We start from the raw sequence: 15,751 nt of genomic DNA, 5'->3' as shown, positions 1-15,751 counted from the left end.
ATGTTTAAAAGACAATATTCAAAATAAAGTTGATAGTAATGGCAAATCAATTGATAAACAAAGAGAGATAGCAGAGGGCAACAAGTGACTAGCTCCCTTAAGGTTTACTATACAAATAGTAGGAGTCTAAGAAATAAGACAGATGAGCTAATATAGGTAATATAGATATTATTGGTAAAACAGAGACCTGGTTCAACCTTAAAGATAGAGAAATGCCTTCTGAATGCAACATACAGGGTTATAAACTATTCCACACTGATAGGGTCAACAGGAAGGGTGGTGGAGTGGCGATGTATGTCAGAGAAAATTTAAATTGTTGTCTTAGACATGATATAAAATTAGAAACATCGAACACAGAATCTGTTTGGCTACAGTTACTCGAGGGTCGTGACAAATTAATTTTGGGTGTGATTTATAGGCCCCCAAACCTTGATAAGGAGTGCAGTAAGCTGTTATGGGACAAAATTCATAAGGCATATAGATATGAAAATGTTGTGATAATGGGAGATTTTAACTTTAGACAAATTGATTGGAACAATATGACAGGAAATCTTGAGTCTAGTGACTTTCTTGATACGGTTCAGGATTGCTTTTTAGAACAGGTTGTGACAGAACCAACTAGAGGAAACAATGTGCTTGACTTGGTTCTTGCCAACAAAGATTCACTAATTAATAATCTTGAGGTTAATGATGAGCTTGGGGAAAGTGATCACAAATCACTTAGTTTCAATATATCATGGAATTACCCAGATAACTGCAATCAAATCTCTGTCCCAGATTTTCGCTTGGCCGACTTCATGAGACTGAAAAATTACCTGGGTGGGCTAAATTGGGATGTCCTGATTATGAGTCAGGTAGGTGATCTTGGTTGCCAATATGGCATTTTTCAGAGCATAGTTCTAGGTGCCCAGACAACTTTTGTTCCAAGTAGGGAAATTAGATCTAACAAAAATGATCCCAAATGGATGAACAATAGATTAACACATCTCACTGGTCAAAAGAGAGGCATATATAGGCGTATCAAAAGAGGAGATGAGCAGTTAAGAAATCAATATATTCAATTAAAGAGAGAAATAAAGAAAGGAATAAGAAAAGCAAAAAGGGATTATAAGGCTAAGGTCACAAGGGATTTAAAGACTAACCCAAAAGGGTTCTTTCAGGTATACAGAAGTAAGATTAGGGACAAGATTGGCCCACTTAAGAGTAATTCTGGTCAGATCACTGACAGTGATAGGGATACGTGTGAAATTCTCAATACCTCCTTCCTCTCAGTTTTCACCACGGAAAATACTAGCGATATTCCTGAAATAACAGATTATGTAGAACAGGAGGATAATAAACTATGCACGATTGCGGTAACTAGTGACATGGTCCTAAGACAAATAGAGAAACTAAAACCTAACAAATCCCCAGGCCCTGATGAACTGTTTGCAAGGGTGTTAAAGGGATGTAAAGAGGAACTTAGCATACCTTTGGCTAATCTTTTTAACATATCACTACAAACTGGCATAGTGCCTGATAAGTGGAAAATGGCAAATGTAATACCTATTTACAAGGCAGGTGACAGGTCCTTGGCTTCAAACTATAGACCAATAAGCCTTACCTCCACAGTGGGAAAATTTATGGAATCAATAATTGCCGAAGCAATTCGTAGCCATCTTGACAAGCACAGATTGATTAATGAATCTCAACACGGTTTTACAAATGGGCGTTCCCGTCTTACGAATTTACTAACATTTTTCACTAAGGTGTTTGAGGAGGTAGATCATGGTAATGAATATGATATTGTGTATATGGACTTCAGTAAGGCTTTCGATAGAGTTCCACATCAGAGGTTATTGAGGAAACTTAAGGCACATGGAATAGGAGAATTTTTTTCCTGGGTAGAGGCATGGCTGACAAATAGGCAGCAGAGAGTTTGCATAAATGGGGAGAAATCAGAATGGGGGCACGTCACAAGCGGTGTTCCTCAGGGGTCAGTGTTGGGCCCGTTGTTGTTCACAATTTACATAAACGACACAGATGAGGGAATAACTAGCGACATAAGCAAATCTGCTGATGACACCAAAAGAGGCCATCCAATTCATTCTAATGAGAACACTAGAGCACTCCAGGATGATTTGAATAGACTGATGCAATGGTCGGTGAAGTGGCAGATGCAGTTTAATACAGACAAATGCAAAGTTCTAAATGTTGGACAGGAAAATAACCATGCGACATATAAAATAAATAATGTAGATCTTAATACTACTGATTGCAAAAAGAATTTAGGAGTTCTGGTTAGCAGTAATCTAATACCAAGACAACAGTGCATTAGTGTTCACAATAAAGCTAACAGAATTCTTGGCTTCATATCTAGAAGTATAAATAATAGAAGTCCTGAAGTTGTTCTTCAAATCTATATATCCTTGGTTAGGCCTCATTTAGACTATGCTGCTCAGTTCTGGTCACTGTGTGACAGAATGGATATAAATGCTCTGGAAAACATACAGAGGAGGATGGCAAAGATGATCCCATGTATCAGAAATCTTCCCTATGAGGATAGACTGAGGGCCCTGAATCTGCACTCTCTCGAAAGGTGTAGAATTAGGGGGTATATGATCAAGGTGTATAAATGGAAAACAGGAATAAATAAAGGGGATGTAAATAGCATGCTGAAAATTTCCAGCCAAGACAGGACTCGCAGCAATGGTTTCAAGTTGGAAAAATTCAGATTCAGGAAGGATATAGGAAAGCACTGGTTTGGTAATAGAGTTGCGGATGAGTAGAACAAAGTCCCGAGTACAGTTATTGAGGCTAAAACGTTGTGTAGTTTTAAAAATAGGTTAGATAAATACATGAGTGGGTGTGGGTGGGTGTGAGTTGGACCTGACTAGCTTGTGCTGCTGGGTCTGGTGCGGTGCTCCTTCCTTGAGTGGAGGTGACCAGACTGGGTGGGTTATTGGGCTAATCTGGGGGGGGGGGACATGGGCCTGCTCCACATGGGTCAGTAGGCCTGTTGCAGTTTTCTTTCTTTCTTATGTTCTTACATCCCCACCTGCTTTGAACATTTCTATCTTTATCCCATCAATCCCAGCTGCCTTACCCCCTTTTATTCTACCCACTGCCTCACGAACTTCTCCCAGACTCACAACTGGCTCTTCCTCACTCTTACAAGATGTTATTCCTCCTTGCCCTATACACGAAATCACAGCTTCCCTATCTTCATCAACATTTAACAATTCCTCAAAATATTCCCTCCATCTTCCTGATACCTCTAACTCTCCATTTAATAACTCTCCTCTCCTATTTTTAACTGTCAAATTCATTTGTTCTCTAGGCTTCTTCAACTAATTAATCTCATTCCAAAACCTTTTCTTATTTTCAAAAAAAATTTCTTGATAACATCTCACCCACTACCTCATTTGCTCTCTTTTTACATTGCTTCACCACTCTCTTAACTTCTCTTTTTCTCGCCATATACTTTTCCCTCCTGGCATCACTTCTACTTTGTAAAATCCTCTCATACGCTAACTTTTTTTCCCTTACTACTCTCTTTACATTATCATTCCACCAATCGCTCTTCTTCCCTCCTGCACCCACTTTCCTGTAACCACAAACTTCTGTAAACACTCTAACACTACATTCTTAAACCTACCCCATACATCTTTGACCCCATTGCCTACTAGCCAATCTAGCCTCCAATAGTTGTTTATATCTTACCCTAACTGCCTCCTCTTTTAGTTTATACACCTTCACCTCTCTCTTACTTGCTGCTTCTATTTTCTTTGTATCCCATCTACCTTTTACTCTCAATGTAGCTACAGCTAAAAAGTGATCTGATATATCTGTGGCCCCTCTATAAACATGTACATTCTGAAGTCTACTCAACAGTCTTTTATCTACCAATACATAGTCCAACAAACTACTGTCATTACACCCTACATCATATTTTGTATACTTATTTATCCTCTTTTTCTTAAAAGACGTATTACCTATAATTAAATCCCCTTCTATACAAAGTTCAATCAAAGGGCTCCCATTATCATTTACACCTGGCACCCCAAACTTACTTACCACACCCTCTCTAAATGTTTCTCCTACTTTAGCATTTAGGTCCCCTACCACAATTACTCTCTCACTTGGTTCAAAGGTTCCTATTTAGCAGTTGCAAGCACTAAAACGAATGGAATATTACGAAATGTATTGTATGAACATGTGGGATCATTCTCACTCGCTGACAAAGAATGGCACACTGGCTACGAATGGAGTGTGGGGCCGCTCGGGGCCGTGTGTACACGTCTGGGACGAACAACTATTTGTGAGTCAAATGAAGATTCGCGAGTCAATATTTTGACGAAGAAAACGTTACAATTTTCGAAAATTACAACTTCCAATGGTTACGAAAAATGAGGGTCAACTGTAGTTGTAATATTTTCAAGCACTTTGACCACATAGATCACTCAGCGCTCATGGTAGTAAACATATGCAACACACAAAGTAAAAAAAAAAAAAGATGAAATTAACAAACAATACAAGCTATTAACATAAATGCTCAACACAAGTAAATATTACCAAACCAAGTTAAAATAACCAGCATCAATTAAAAATCCAACAAACTGTTAATGTCAAAAGACATTATAAACAGCTTGGTAATTATAAAAATCATGATGAAGATGGAAAATTCTAATCTGAGGGAAAACACATTTTAATGTGTTCCAGTCAACAGCATGCCACAAGCTACACAAAAGTGAAAGGAGCACCTGCAAACAGGTGGCTATGGGCGAGATGTACATGTGAACCCAGTCCTCAATCGAATAAGATTTCTTTCAAAGTGATGATCCCTTTTGGGGGAGGAGGGCCAAACACCCACATCCTGCCAAACTCTGTATTACTTGCTGCCAGACTGTAGGGCCCACCAGACCATATCTGTGGATATAGCCCATGAAGTCACTACAAGGCAAAAGTGTACTGTAGAGTGGGCAAGCTACAGCAGCCTATGCCTTGGCATTTATCCATTCACTTCCCAGGACACCAACTCTACTTACAATTTTAATCTGTTCCATGATCTTGCTCGCATCTGGATTTGATCCTTTGCAGAGTCAATTTTCCTCATTTAAATTAACTAAAATGGAATTAATTCATTCCAGTGGAATTCCATGCATGAGAAAATACTTCAATAATTTCCCTAATATCAACTCTACGGCTTATTTATCTATCATAATTCATGTAATATGACATAATAAACATTATATATACACTAGAATGAATAAAATACATGTCATTACGTATGTGGCTAGTGGTGGTGACAGCGGCCATTGTTGTTGTTTAGGTTTATAGGGCCACCACAGCTGCCATTCCTGCTCCTGACTACATGTTTAGAGAACCTAGGATAGCCCAAAAATGTCAGACAGTGACTTATAAGTGCTACACTCTTAATGCTACACTTAATTGCTACACTCTCAATGCTACACTTCATTGCAACACTCTTAATGCTACACTTTGCCACTGCTGCTTCATGTTGTCTGCCACTGCTACCTCATGAAGTCTGCCACTGCTGCTTCATGATGTCTGCCACTGCTGCTTCATGTCTGCCACTGCTGCTTCATGTTGTCTGCTACTGCTGCTTCATGTTGTCTGCCACTGCTACCTCATGATGTCTGCCACTGCTGCTTCATGTCTGCCACTGCTGCTTCATGTTGTCTGCTACTGCTGCTTCATGTTGTCTGCCACTGCTACCTCATGATGTCTGCCAATGCTGCTTCATGTCTACCACTCCTGCTTCATGATGTCTGCCACTGCTGCTTCATGTTGCCTGCCATTGCTGCTTCATGTTGTCTGCCACTGCTACCTCATGATGTCTGCTCTCACTTTTGCTAGCATGTTGAAGAGCTTTCTAATATGTGAAGGTTCAGAGGCAGTGCCAATAGGACAGGTATTACAGTTTACTCTTGAACACTGCCAAAGAATCGAACATTTCTGCTACTTTGAGCTCAATTTCAAGGTACTTTTTGTTGTGAAATCAATCAAAATCATATCTATCTGTAGTATATCTTCCATTCTATCAAATGAGATAAAAAAAAAAAAAAAAAGAATACAGTGGACCCCCGCATAACGATATTATTTCAACCCAGAAGTCTGTTTGGGTGCCGTTATAGACCGAATTTGTTCCCATAAGAGATATTGTGAATTAGATTAGTCCGTTTCAGACCCCCAAAAATACACCTACAAAAGCACTTACAAAAATACACTTACATAACTGGTCGAGTTGGGAGCTGATCGTTACGCGGGGGTCCACTGTACAACCATAAAAACCATACGAAAATATACCGCTCGGGAGGCTAATGGCTGAGAAGTGAATTCCGTTATTTATGGTCCAATTTCTTTCATTTTTGGTGTATGCTAAGAAGCATCTTTCTATCATACACTGCCCAACTTTCAATAAGATAGTCCAACAAACAACTGAGATCAAATTACCTAGATGAAGAGCTAGAGCCCCTCACCAGTATCAAGGAACCTCCCTTGAGGCCCACTCGCATCAGGAAATTTCGCTTGCATCTGGAAGCAAAAAATCGACCAAGCAACTGCTAGTATCCGGAAAAACTCGCACATGGATGCACTTGTAAGTAGAGGTTCCACTGTATTTGCAACACTTGCCACATTGCTACCCTATCAACTCTATCAAAATCCATAAATGCAATGAAAACTTCCCTACCTTTATCTAAATAATGTTCACATATATGCTTCAATGTAAACACTTGATCTATACATCCCCTACCCACTCTAAAGCCTCTTTGCTCATCTGCAATCCTACTCTCTGTCTTACCTCTAATTCTTTCAATAATAACCCTACCATACACTTTTGGTGGTATACTTAGTAAACTTATTCCCCTATAATTTTTACAATATCTTTTGTCCCCCTTTCTTTCATATAAAGGAACTATACATGTTCTCTGCCAATCCCTAGGTACCTTCCCCTCTTTCATACATTTATTAAACAAAAATACCAACTACTCCAACACTATATCTCCCCCTGCTTTTAACATTTCTGTCATGATCCTGTCAGTTCCAGCTGATTTATGCCCTTTCATTCTATGTAATGCCTCACACACCTCCCCCACACTCACATTCTGCTCTTCTTCACTCCTAAAAGAAGTTATACCTCCCTGGTCAGTGCATGAAATTACCACTCCCTTTCTTCATCGACATTTAAAAGTTCCTCAAAATATTCCCGACATCTACCCAACACCTCCAGCTCCCCATCTACTAACTTCCCTATTCTGTTTTTAACTGGCAAATCCATTTGTTCCCTAGGCTTTCTTAACTTGTTTATCTCCAAAATTTTTCTTATTTTCTGCAAAATTTCTTGACAGTGCCTCTCCCACTCTATTATCTCTCCTTTTGCACTCTCTCACCACTATCTTCACCTTTCTTTTACTCTCCATATATTCTGCTCTTCTTATGACACTTCTGCTTTGTAAAAACCTCTCATAAGCTACCCTTTTCTCTTTCATCACACCCTTTACTTCATCATTCCACCAATTAGTCCTCTTTCCTCCTGCACTCACTCTCCTATATCCACAAACTTCTGCCCCACATTCTAATACTGCATTTTTAAAACTATTCCAACCCTCTTCAACCCCCCCACTACTCATACTTGCACTAGCCTTTCTCTTACTTGCTATTGCCATTTTCCTTTTTTCCCATCTACCTCTTACACTAACTGTAGTTACCACTAAATAATGATCCAATATATCAGTTGCCCCTCAATAAACATGTACATCCTGAAGCCTACCCATCAACCTTTCATCCACCAATACATAATCTAACAAACTATTTTCATTACATGCTATATCATACCTTGTATTTTTATTTATCCTCTTTTTCATAAAGTATGTATTACTTATTACCAAACCTCTTTCTACACATAGCTCAATTAAAGGCTCCCCATTTTTGTTTACCCCTGGCACCCCAAATTTACCTACTACTTCCTCCCCAACATTTTTACCCACTTTAGCACTGAGACCCCTCAACCACAAGTACTCTCTCGCTTGGTTCAAAACTTCCCATGCACTCACTCAACATTTTCCAAAATCTCTCTCTCTCTCTCCTCTAAACTTCTCTCTTATCCAGGTGCAAAGACACTTACTATAACCCACTTTTCACATCCAACCCTTATTTTACCCCACATAATCCTTGAATTTATACATTTATATTCCCTCTTTTCCTGCCATAACATCCTTCAACATTATTGCTACTCCTTCTTTAGCTCTAACTCTATTTGAAACCCCTGACCTAATCCCATTTATTCCTCTCCACTGAAACTCTCCCATCCCTTCAGCTTTGTTTCACTTAAAGCCAGGACATCCAGCTTCTTCTTATTCATAACATCCACAATCATCTCTTTCTCATCATTTGCACAACATCCATGCAGATTCAAACATCCCACTTTGACAGTTTTCTTCTTTTTCTTTTTAGTAGGCTATATGTGAAAAGGAGCTACTAGCCCATTGTTCCAGGCATTTTAGTTGACTTTTACAACACACATGGCTTACAGAGGAAAAATTCTTATTCCACTTCCCCATGGATATAAAAGGAAAAGCAATTAGAACAAGAACCATTAAGATAAAATCAAAGAAAACTCAGATGAGTGTGTATACATAAATGTGTATGTGTGTGTGCAGTGTGACCTAAGTGTAAGTAGAAATAGCAAGACATACCTGAAATCTTTCATGTTTATGAGACAGAAAAAAGATGCCAGCAATCCTACCATCATGTAAAACAATTACAGGCTTTCGTTTTACACTCATTTGGCAGGATGGTAGTACTGTACCTCCCTGGGTGGTTGCTATCTACCAACCTACTACCAACCTAATACCTGTACAAAAATGTGGCAGGTAGTATCAGCTACCACCACCATCAGTAAACATAATTCACATTTCCTTTCCAAATTATACCTAACAGTTAGGAACTCACTACCCCTAACCAAATAAATATACGTGTACTAAAGATTAATGTATTTGAGAAAGAAATAATCAATAAAAATGCAGTAGTATTTAATAAGTGCTTATTAAAGATAATAATTCCTTGAGCTGTATGACCTTTCTCCCAGTAGTGGTAAGGTCCAATACAACATCAGCTGAGCTGGCCCTCTAAACCCCCGACAACAGTGCTGCAGTGAAAATCATACTTTCACTTTGCACCTTTCTCCTTTAATAATTTTCTTGCACTTCGTTATCAATCATCACCAACATATTCAATAATTGAAGTAGTACAGCAAGAGTACATACATGACTTTAAGGCACAGGAATGCATAGTTAGTATAATTATGGGTCGCTAGCCTCCATGCACTGTCAACTAGATTATTCTTTAAAACCTTCCAGCAAGACTGACCTGTCACTTTCCACACAGTGTGGGCTTAAGTACAATACTTTGTTCACAACTTACTGAAAATGTGATCTGTGGACAGGAGAATTGTGAGAGTACTGTGTATCAAATGTCACATACAAAAACTGCAGTAAAGTTGAAATGTTAATTAAATTTTCTAAAATGCTCGAAAACTATTGTGGCTTGAATCATCATTAAATTGTTAAACATTTTCTAGTGTCTAGGTAATAGGTTAGTAGACTGCAGCCACCCACAAAGGTACTACTGTCGTGCCAAGTGAGTGAAAAACTGAAACTTGTAACTGTTTTACATGATGGTAGGATTGCTGGTGTCTTTTTTCTGTTTCATAAACATGCAAGATTTCAGGTACGTATTGCTACTTCTACTTAAACTTATGCCACAATACTCATACATGTACATGTATATATACACACAGCCCTCTGGGTTTTCTTGTTTTCTTACTAATTCTTGTTTTTGTTTATTTCTGCTTATCTCCACAGGAAGTGGAACAGAAATCTTCCTCCACAAGCCATGCATGTCATAAGAGGCAACTAAAATGCCGCGAGCAAGAGGCTAGTAACCCCTTCTCCTGTATACATTACTAAATTTAAAAAGAGAAACATACATTTTTCTTTTTAGGTCACCCTGCCTCGGTGGAAAAAAAAAAATTAGTGCTTGAAAATTCTAGCTAGTGACTTATCATGAAATTAGTTTGAGGGTGAAATTTCTATCTACAGTTGCTCTTCCATGCTTCCAACTCATTCATCTTTAACAAATTTCTTGATACTGTATACTCATATGAGTGAGGACTGGGGTACCTATCAACACTGAGTTCAACAGTTTCCTTCTACCCTGTTACTTACAGCTGCAACAGTGCATTAAGTGTTTCTAATAATTATGAAAATAACTAATATTGTTTAGTTGTAGCTACAGCTAGAGTAAGAAGTAGATGGGACAAAAGGAAAATAGCAACAACAAGTAAGAGGGAGGAGGAAGTTATGGTGAGATATAAGCAACTATTGGCAGAAAGGTTGGCTAGTGCAAGTATGAGTAGTGGGGGGTTAAAGAGGGTTGGAATAGTTTTAAAAATGCAGTATTAGAATGTGGGGTAGAAGTTTGTGGCTATAGGAGGGTGGGTGCAGGAGGAAAAGAGTGATTGGTGGAATGATGAAGTGAAGGGTGTGATAAAAGAGAAAAAGGTAGCTTATGAGAGGTTTTTACAAAGCAGAAGTGTTATAAGAAGAGCAGTGTATATGGAGAGTAAAAGAAAGGTGAAGACAGTGGTGAGAGAGTGCAAAATGAGAGATGATGAAAGAGTGGGAGAGGCTGTCAAGAAATTTTGATGAAAATAAGAACAAATTTTGGAGTGAGATAAACAATTTAAGAAAGCCTAGGGAACGAATGGACTTGTCAGTTAAAAAAAGAGTATGGTAGATGGGAAGCTGGAGGTATTGGGTAGATGGCGGGAATATTTTGAGGAACTTTTAAATGTCGATGAAGAAAGGGAGGCGGTAATTTCATGCATTGGCCAGCGATTTATAACATCTTTTAGGAGTGAAGAAGAGCAGGATGTGAGTGTGGGGGACATGCATGAGGCATTATGTAGAATGAAAGGAGAAAATCAGCTGGAACTGATGGGATCATGACAGAAATTTTAAAAGCAGAGGGGGATATAGTGTCGGAGTGGTTGGTATTTTTGTTTAATAAATGTATGAAAGAGGGGAAAGTACCTAGTCTACATATAGTCTACTCTTCTTATAACACTTCTCCTTTGTAAAAACCTCTCATAAGCTAGCTTTTTCTCTTTTGTCACACCCTTACTTCATCATTCAACTAATCACTCCTCTTTCCTCCTGCATCCACCCTCCTATAACCATAAACTTCTGCCCCACATTCTAATACTGCATTTTTAAAATGATTCCAACCCTCTTAGAACCCCCCACTACTCATACTTGCACCAGCCCACCTTTCTGCCAATAGTTGCTTATATCTCACCCGAACTTCCTCCTCCCTTAGTTTAAACACTTTCACCTCCCTCTTGCTTGTTGTTGCCATTTTCCTCTTTTCCCATCGACCTCTTACTCTAACTGTAGCTACAACTAAATAATGATCCGATATATCAGTTGCCCTCTATAAATGTGTACATCCTGGAGCCTACCCATCAACCTTTTATTCACCAATACATAATCTAACAAACTACTTTCATTACATGCTATATCATACCTTGTATATGTATTTATCCTCTTCTTCATAAAATATTACCAAACCTCTTTCTACACATAGCTCAATTAAAGGCTCCCCATTTTCATTTACCCCTGGCACCCCAAAATTACCCACTACTCCCTCCACAACATTTTTGCCCACTTTTGCATTGAAATCCTTAACCACAATTACTCTCACACGTGGTTCAAAACTCCCCACGCATTCACTCAACATTTCCCAAAATCGCTCTCTCCTCTACACTTCTCTCTTCTCCAGTTGCATATACGCTTACTATAACCCACTTTTCACATCCAACCCTTATTTTACTCCACATAATTCTTGAATTAATACATTTATAGTCCCTCTTTTCCTGCCATAACTTATCCTTCAACATTATTGCTACTCCTTCTTTAGCTCTAACTCTATTTGAAACCCCTGACCTAATCCCATTTATTCCTCTCCACTGAAACTCTCCCACCCCCTTTAGCTTTGTTTCACTTAAAGCCAGGACATCCAGCTTCTTCTTATTCATAACATCCATATCCGTGCACATTCAGACTCCCCACTTTGACAATTTTCTTATTATTATTCTTTTTAGTAATTATTACAAGAAAAGGGGTTACTAGCCCATTGTTCCCAGCATTTTAGTTGACTTTTACAACACGCATGGCTTACGGAGGAAAGATTCTTATTTCACTTCCCCATGGATAGAAGCACATACGTATAAAGATACACAACATATCCCTCCAAACTGCTAATATCCCAAAACCACTCTAAAGAAGGGGTTTCGGGATATTAGCAGTTTGGAGGGATATGTTGTGTATCTTTATACGTATATGCTTCTAAGCTGTTGTATTCTGAGCACCTCTGCACAAACAATGATTATGTTTGAGTGAGGTGAAAGTGTTGAATGATGATGAAAGTATTTTCTTTTTGGGGATTTTCTTAATTAAAAAAAAAAAAAAAACAGGAAAAATGTACGGTAGAGTTATTATTGAAAGAATTAGAGGTAAGACAAAATGTAGGATTGCAGATGAGCAAGGAAGTTTCAGAGTGGGTAGGGGATGTGTAGATCAAGTGTTTAGATTGAAGAATATGTGTGAACAGTTTTTAGATAAAGTAGGGAAGTTTTCATTGCATTTTGCATTTATGGATTTAGAAAAGGCATATGACAGAGTGGATAGGAGAACAATGTGGCAGATGTTACAAGTACAGTGGTCCCTCGCTTTTCGTAGTTCTCGGCAATCATAGATTTCGGAAATCATAGGGGTATTTTCGTATAAACATGGGCTCGCTTTTCATAGGTTGACTCGAGAGTCGTAGTTCCTCCGGGACGCGTACCCACGGCGTGAGCCGGGGCGGCAGCCAGTCTGGCATTGTTTACCAGTGAGTGAAGGTCCCCTCACGTGCTCCAGCGAAATATTTCATAAAATTCCATTTATTTTAGTGCTTGCAAGTACTAAATAAGCTACCATGGCTCCAAAGAAAGCTCCTAGTGCCAAGCCTGTGGTAAAGAAGGTGAGAATTATGATTGAATTTAAGAAAAACATCATTGAACAATAAGAAAGTGGTACAAGTGCAGCTGAACTGGCCAGGATGAATAAGAAACCCTACACAACCATATGTTCCATAGTGGCCAAGAAAAAGCAAATCAAGGATGCTGTTGTTGCAAAGGGGGTAACTATGCTGACAAAAATGAGATCACCAGTACTCGAAGAGGTTGAGAAGTTATTACTGGTGTGGATAAATGAGAAACAATTAGCAGAAGATACTCTTATGACTTCGATTATTTGTGAAAAGGCTAGGCAGTTGCACAACGATCTGGTAAAGAAATTGCCTGAAAATAGTGGTGATGTGAGTGAATTTAAGGCCAGCAAAGGTTGGTTTGAGAGATTTAAGAACCATACTGGCATACACAGTGTGGTAAGGCATGGTGAGGCTGCCAGTTCGGACACACAAGTCGGCGGAGGCAGGGTGACCCAAAAAAGAAAGAAAATATGTTTTGCATGAAATTCATATATGTGCATGAATTCCAGGAGTACATAGAGGCTGAAGGACTGAAACCTGAACAAGTGCTCAATTGTGATGAAACAGGCCTCTTTCGGAAGAAAATGCCAAAGAGGACCTTCATTATACAGGAAGAAAAGGCAATGCCACGACACAAGCCTATGAAAGACAGGCTGACGCTAATGTTCTGTGTTAATGCTAGTGGGGATTTCAAAGTGAAGCCAATACTAGTGTACCATTCTGAAAATCCCAGAGTGTTCAGGAAAAACAATGTTATGAAGAGTAAATTGTGTGTGTTTTGGAAATCTAATAGTAAGGCATGGGTCACGAGGGAAATTTTCGTCGAGTGATTCAATGAAGTGTTTGGCCCTAGTGTGAAGAATTACCTCCTGGAAAAGAAATTGGATCTCAAGTGCCTGCTAGTAATGGACAATGCACCTGCTCATCCTCCAAACTTGGATGACCTAATTTTCGAGGAGTTTGGGTTCATCACAATAAAGTTCTTGCCCCCAAATACCACTCCTCTCTTCCAGTCCATGGACCAGCAGGTCATTGCAAGCTTTAAAAAACTCTATACCAAAGCAATGTTTCACAGGTGCTTGACTGTGACCACAGACACTCACTTGACCCTAAGGGAATTTTGGAGAGACCACTTCAGCATCCTCCATTGCATAACCCTTATAGGTATGGCTTGGGAGGGAGTGACTACTCTGCCTGGAGAAAATTGTGGCCAGATTGTGTCGACAAGAGGGATTTTGAAGGCTTTGGGACTGACCCTGATGAGCCTATGTCTGTTGTAAAATCAATTGTGGCACTGGGGAGTTCCATGGGGTTGGATGTGAGTTAGGAGGATGTGGAAGAATTGGTGGAAGACCACAACGAAGAGCTCACCACTGAGGAGCTGCAAGAGCTTCAGCAGGAACAGCAACAGATCGCAGCTCAGAATCTTGCTGCAGAGGAGGAGGAAGAGAGATGGAAGATGGTGCCTTATTCAGAAATTAAAGAGATTTTTGCTATGTGGGGTAAGATGGAAAGCTTTATGGAGAAACATCACCCTGACAAGGTTGTTGCAAGCCATGTTGGCAACATGTACAGTGACAAAGTCTTGGCCCATTTTAGGGAAGTTTTAAAGAGACGCCAGAAACAGAGCTCTCTAGACAGTTATTTTGCGAGACAGGACTCCAGTGACTCTCAAGCTGGTCCTAGTGGCATTAAGAAACAGAGAAGAGAAGCAACCCCAGAAAAGCAATTGGTACCTGAGGTGTTGCTGGAAAGGGATTCCCCTTTCAAACTATAAACAATCCACTCTCTCTCCTCCTCCAGTCTCCCATACACTAAGAAGCATCTCCAATAAAGGTAAGTGTTATGCTGTTAATGTTTCATTCATCATTTCCCATTGTATTGTTTATGTACTACATATATATTTCATGTAAAAAATTTTTTTGTTTTAATACTTCTGGGTGTCAGGAACAGATTAATTGTATTTACATTATTTCTTATGGGGAAAATTGATTCGCAAATCGTAGATTTCGTTAATAGTAGCAGCTCCAGGAACGGATTAACTACGAAAAACGAGGGACCACTGTATATGGAATAGGTGGTAAGTTATTAAATGCTGTAAAGAGTTTTTATGAGGATAGTGAGGCTCAGGTTAGGGTGTGTAGGAGAGAGGGAGACTACTTCCAGGTAAAAGTAGGTCTTAGACAGGGATGTGTAATGTCACCATGGTTGTTTAATATATTTATAGATGAGGTAGTAAAAGAAGTAAATGCTAGGGTGTTGGGGAGAGGGGTGGGATTAAATTATGGGGAATCAAATACAAAATGGGAGTTGACACAGTTACTTTTTGCTGACGATACTGTGCCTATGGGAGATTCTAGAAAAGTTGCAAAGGTTAGTGGATGAGTTTAGAGGGTGTGTAAAGGTAGAAAGTTGAATGTGAACATAGTTAAGAGTAAGGTGATGAAGGTATCAAATAATTTAGATAAAGAAAAATTGGATATCACATTGGAGGAGTAGTATGGAAAAATTGAATGTTTTCAGTTATTGGGAGTTGACGTGTCAGCGGAAGAGTTTATGAAGGATGAGATTAACCACAGAACTGATGAAGGAAAAAAGGTGAGCGGTGCGTTGAGGTGTCTCTGGACACAAAAAAACGTTATTCATGGAGGCAAAG

At 39.2% G+C, this 15,751-nt stretch overlaps 1 protein-coding gene across 4 annotated transcripts in view; it reads right to left on the bottom strand.

Moving 5' to 3' along the window:
• LOC128686610 (tetratricopeptide repeat protein 17) overlaps positions 1-15,751 on the bottom strand; it is a 212,291-nt gene that overhangs the window by 24,076 nt on the left and 172,464 nt on the right. The window lies entirely within an intron of this gene.

This window comes from Cherax quadricarinatus, chromosome 12 (genome assembly GCF_038502225.1).
Source record: "Cherax quadricarinatus isolate ZL_2023a chromosome 12, ASM3850222v1, whole genome shotgun sequence".
NCBI lineage: Eukaryota > Metazoa > Arthropoda > Malacostraca > Decapoda > Parastacidae > Cherax > Cherax quadricarinatus.
This window is presented reverse-complemented; position numbering and strand designations above follow the sequence as displayed.